Source organism: Trichechus manatus, unplaced genomic scaffold, assembly GCF_000243295.1.
Source record: "Trichechus manatus latirostris isolate Lorelei unplaced genomic scaffold, TriManLat1.0 scaffold00024, whole genome shotgun sequence".
Taxonomy (NCBI): domain Eukaryota; kingdom Metazoa; phylum Chordata; class Mammalia; order Sirenia; family Trichechidae; genus Trichechus; species Trichechus manatus.
In genome coordinates, this window is record NW_004443960.1 from 3,031,030 (window position 1) to 3,037,143 (window position 6,114).

General features: G+C 38.1%; 1 pseudogene; it reads right to left on the bottom strand.

The window, feature by feature from the left end:
- Positions 1-3,483: 3,483 nt before the first annotated feature.
- LOC105756120 (olfactory receptor 1F1-like) lies at positions 3,484-4,321 on the bottom strand (annotated as a pseudogene).
- Positions 4,322-6,114: the final 1,793 nt, after the last annotated feature.

Below are 6,114 nucleotides of genomic sequence, written 5' to 3' on the forward strand. Positions count from 1 at the left end.
TTTGGAGCTGGTATGCCCACTTAGTCTCATATACGTGGTTGAACTACGCGTGTTATTGTTTGTTTTATAGGTCTGTCTAATCTTTGGCTGAAGGGTGAACTGCAAGAGTGACTTCAGTACTGAGTTAAAAGGGCATCCGGGGGCCATAATCTTGGGGTTTCTCCAGTCTGTCAGACCAGTAAGTCTCATCTTTCGTGTGTGTGTGAGTTTGAATTTTGTTCCACATTTTCCTCCCACTCTGTCTGGGACCTTCTATTGTGATCCTTATCAGAGCAATTGGTAGTGGTAGCTGAGCATCATCTAGTTGTTCTGGACTCAGTCTAGTGGAGACTATGGTAGTTGTGGTCCATTAGACCTTTGAACTAATCTTTCCCTTGTGTCTTTGGTTTTCTTCATTCTCCTTTGCTCCAGACGAGGTGGGATCAGTAGATGTATCTTAGATGGCTGCTCACAAGCTTTTAAGACTCCAGACGCTACTCACCAAAGTAGGATATAGAACATTTCTTTTAAAACTATATTTTGCCAATTGAGCTAGATGTCCTCGAATCCATGATCCCCAGCCCTCAGCCCAGTAATTCGGTCCCATAAGGAATGTGGATGTGTCTGTGAAGCTTCTATGACTTTGCCTTGGTAAAGTTGTGCTGACTTCCACATAGAGGCTGTTTCTGAGTTTACTATATGATTGTCTTTTTATATTTATCAAATTTGCTTATTAGGGTATGTTTGCCTCAAAGAATATATGAGAAATAAGAAGAGAGCTAATGACTGAGTGTTAGGGCACATCAACATTTACAACAGTGGTTCTTATCTTGGCTGACCATTGGAATCACCTGGGAGCCTTAAAATTTCATGGTGCCTGCGTCCTACATCCAAAGATTCTGATTTAATTGGTCTAGGGTGTGCTCTGGGCATCAGGATTTTTAAAAACCCTCCAGGTGATTCTAGTGTGCAGCCAAGGCCGAGAATCACTGATTTAGAGGGTCAGGAAAAGGAGAACAATTCAACAAAAAGACCAAGAAGGAGCAGCCAACGAAGTAGGCAAAAAGCCAGGAGAGACTGGTGTCTGGGAAGCCGAGTGGAGAAAGGGTTTCAGGAAGGGAGTGATCAACAATGTCAAATGCCACACAGAAATGGCATAAGACCAACTGATATTTGGATGTTGGACTTGGGAAATTGGAGATCATTGGTACCATGATGAAAGCAGTCTCAGTGGAGTGACTGAGTTGAAGATGGGACTGGACTGGATTCAAGAGAATGGAAAGAGAGGAAGAGACCCACCCAGCCAACAAAGATTAATGAAAAGCATTGCTTGTATTAACTTCATAATGTTCAATCATATTTATTCAACCGTTTGTGTTGTTTTTAATTTTTCAGTATTATAAATAATGTTTTGATATTTTCCCCTTAAACACAGAAGATAAATTGCTGGGTCAAGGGGTAATAATTTTTACAATCTTGTCACATTATAGAAGAGTGCCACTGTCATCCTTCTTTGGCCAAACTGGATATTTCCATTAAAAAGAAAAGAAAACTGCTCATTTTATATGTCTAAAATGATATCTCCTTGTTCCTTTTATTTATAATTCTGAAATTACTAGTAAGGCTCAATATTCATATTTCTCTTAGCCATTCATGTTTCTTTTTATAAAAATTGTTCATGTCTTCTTGGTATTGGATAGCTAATATTTTATTGGTTTATAAAATTCCTTGTATTCAAAATACTGTCATTATCAATCTGTGCAAGTTTCCCAATTATTATTTCCTTTTCATTTTTTAAAAACATTTTATGTTGAATTATTTTACATTGTATCATTTGTGCTATTTCTTGATAAATAAGGATTTAAAATATTTATGTAACCAAATCCATCTTTTATGATTTTTGTCATTATTCTTTAATAAGAATAAGAAAGAATTACTCCACTCAAAGGCTAGCTAAAATGGTCCATATCTTTAGCTGTTCGATGGAGGGGTTTTTTGTTGGTGGTGGTGGTTTGGGTTTTGGTTTGTAAATTTAATTCTTTAATTTTTCTAGAATTCATTTTAGCATGAGATGTGGGGTGATCATCTAAATTCCACACCCTTATGTTAATGAATTATTTCAGCGACATTTGTTAAACAATTATTCGTTTCTTCTACTATTTGTTATGCCACCATCATCATATACTAAGTTCGTACATTTACGGGGATCCATTTCTGGACTATTCTTATTAAAACATCTAGCACTTGCACCAGTACCAAACTGCGTTAATTATTGTAGCTTTTAAATATGATGTAGACATTTTTAAAAGACATTCTATTGTTAAGGTAAGCTTTCTCTTATTACTCTTTTGATTTTTCTAATACTTTTTAATCATGTTTATCCTTCTAAGTGCCATTTAGAATCCATCAATTTTCTCCCAAAAATTTCACTGTGCTTTTATTTGGAGTAGCGCTAAATCTATCAATTAAGAAGAGAAAAATGGAAAAGTTCCTGCCAATCCAGGAACATTTTATAATGTCACAACTTTTATAGTGTCAGTCTTTTGTGTGGTTGCCTTCATAAAGGTCTTGTAGCCTAATTTACTCCTAGATATTCTCAAATCCCACTCTTTCCAACCCAAAGGCCTTAGCACATGCTGTTCCCCCTACCTGGAACATTCCCAGCCCCACACCATCTCATCCTTCTGCTCTCAGTTCAAATGCAACTTCCCCAGGGGTCTCTACAGAATACTCTCCCACAACACTCTTCCTAGAATCTTTTGCCCTCCTAGCACTTGTCATCATTTGTAGCTACATACATATTTATGAGATATACTGAATTTCTGTCCTAAATGAACCCTTCCCCTGTTGAGCATAGAGAAATTCACAGAACGTCAGTATCAGACAAGGTCACTCTGTGACTATGAAAGATCAAGACAAAACAAGACCACTGTAGTCATGTCTGAACACAGAAAAAAACATAAACTGCAGAAATGACCAAACATCTCCCACCCTGGCTGATACGAGTAATGGCTGAATCCTTACCAATTACAGCTTCTGCCTCCCTCCAGGCTTCCCTCCTTCTAGATAAGATATTGACATTCCCAATAAGAATTACCCCTGATTTCTGACAACATCTAACCCAGATCAAAGCCCTGATTCCTTAAATCCTCACCAAAATCAGTTCATACTCAAATCCTATAAGACCTTTCTAACACCCTCTTACTGAGAAGTCCCACAGTTCTCTATTGTGTTCTTTCTTGTTGCAATGAGTAATAAATACAATAAACCAGAGGTGTGCTGCTGGTGGTTTGGGCAGAAGGGCATTGACAATTAGAATAGTTCAGTCATTTAATAAAACGATCTCTCTTTCCCTCTTTAACTTGAAGAGTCTGTATCAAGAGTTTCATTCTCCCAAGATAAATACATGGATGGACAACTTCTATGTTTCAGAGAATAGGAAAAATATATATAAAATATTTTATTATAAACTAGTTTCCTTTATGACATTCAGAGTCCATGTCATTATTGAATAGAAAATACTTTCATAGAAACCACTTTTCTTAGGGCCCCTTTCAAGTCCTTGGTCCTGAGGCTGTAGATGAAAGAGTTCAGCATGGGGGTCACCACTGTGTACATTACAGCAGCAACCATGTCTTTCTCAGCTGCTTGGGAGGATGAAGGGTTGAAATACACAAGCAATGATGGTGTCATAGAAGAGGGAAACCACAGCCAGACGGGAGCCACAGGTGGAGAAGGCTTTCCATGTTCCCTTTGTGGATGGGACTCACAGGACAGCACAGATAACGTAAACTTAGGAAGCCAGGATGCAAACAAATGGGGTGATCATTATCAGGGTCTCCTCAGTAAGAATCATCATCTCACTGAGGTATGTGTCAGAGCACTAGAGTCTCAGGAGAGGAGTCACATCACAGAAGAAGTGCGGGATCGTGTTGTCTGCACAGAACGGGAGGCGAGCCATCAGCAGGGTATGCAACAGAGTATTCAGACTGGCAGTGATCCATGACTCAGCAACCAGCAGGACAGAGAGCTGAGAAGTCATCTTTGTTGTATAGTGTAAGGGGTAGCACACAACAACAAACTGGTCATAGGCCATCACAGCCAGGAGGAAACTGTCCATGTCCACGAACGCAACGAGAAAATACATCTGTGTGAGACACCCAAAGAAGGAGATGGTCTGACTCACGAGTATGTGATTGGCCAGCATCTTGAGGACTATGGTGGAGGAGAAGCAGACATCCATGAAGGACAGGTTGCTGAGAAAGAAGTACATGGGGGTGTGCAGGCAGGAGTCTGTGCTGATGGCCAGGATGATGAGCAGGTTTCCCAGGACTGTGGTCATTTCCTTTCTTTTTGCTAAAGAAAAAAAACTTTTTCACTCATTCTTTTAAATTGTCCATACTATCCTTTAACTGTTTTTCTCTTAAATCGTTTTTACTTATGAGTATAAACAATAATGATTCAATAATATATTGTTAAGTAATGTTTATTGAATATGTTAGACATCTTTTTATAAATTATGCAAAATTCTTCTGCCAGTTTTTACTTGGCCTTTTGATCTTGTTAATGGTTTTTTGGATATATAAAATAATTAAATTTTTATGTAATCACCACTAGCAAATATTTCTTTTGCGGCTTCTCCAACTTCTCTTGTGGTTTATCTTTTTTTCCTATTCTGTGATTATTTAAATCTTCAGCTATATTTTCTTCTAGTTTTTAGCTTTTACATTTAGCTTTTTAATAAATCTACAATCAATATAACTTCATTTTTTCAAATATTTATCAAGTTGTCTCAGTTCATTTTTGATGACCTTCCCTGTCCTCACTGATTTGTAACACCACTTTTATCATTTGCAAAATGCTATGATGTCGAATATGTGTTGAGAACTTATTATGTAGGTATCTATGTTAATAATCACAGTAATGAGGTAAATATCCTTATCCCCACTCAAAACATCCTGGGTTTAGAGAGATTCAGTGATTGGTCAAGATCCTGCAGTAAGTCAGATGGAGTCAGCATTGTGACATATCCAACTCCAAGACCAAGTACATTTTCTGAACAACTCTGTAAATTCATACGTATTTATATACAGAGAGAAAGATAGAAGATAGATATATAGATACAGATATGTTTTTAGCCTCTCTGTCCTACTACATTGATTTGGGTTTTTATTATTGTGCCAATACTGGGCTATTTTAGTTTTAGGATTTTTTTGTGTGGGGGCGGGGGGTGCCTTACAATACTTCGCAGTATCTGGTAAATTATTCTTGCAAAACTATCCCAAGATACAGGTACAAGAACGTTTATTACTGTAAAGACACACAGACATAACAATCCACTAATTTTACTTGAGTTTTCATGCATTTGGTGTTATATACCATTGTTGTTGTTACTGTTAGATGTGTCAAGTCAGCTCCAACTCATAGCACCCCTATGTACAACAGAACGAAACACCTCCTGGTCCTGCGTCATCCTCACAAGAGTTGTTATGCTTGAGCCGGATGTTGCAGCCATTGTGTCACTCCATCTCGTTGAGGTTCTTCTATTCTGCTGACCCTCCACCTTACCAAGCATGACGTCTTTCTCAAGGGACTGGTCTCTCCTGATAACACGTCCAAAGTATGGGAGACAAGTCTCACCATTCTTGCTTGTAAGCAGCATTCTGGCTGTACTTCTTCCAAGACAGATTTGTTCTTTCTTCTGGAAGTCCATGGTATATTCAATACTCTTCACCAACACCGTAACTCAAAGGCATTAATTCTTCTTCAGTCTTCGTTATTCATTGTTCAGCTTTCACATGTATATGAGGCAATTGAAAACACCGTGGCTTGGGTCAAGCACACCTTAGTCCTTAAAGTGACATCTTTGCTTTTGCTTTTTAACACTTTAAAGAGGTTTTTTGCAGCAAATTTGCCTAATGCAATACGTCCTTTGATTTCTTGACTGCTGCTTTCGTGGGCATTGATTGTGGATTCAAGTAAAATGAAATCCTTTACAACTTCAGTACTTTCTTCTTCTATCATACTGCTTATCGGACCAGTTGTGAGGATTTTTGTTTTCTTTATGTTGAGGTGTAATCCATACTGAAGGCTGTAGTCTTCCATCTTCATCAGTAAGTGCTTCAAGTCCTCTTC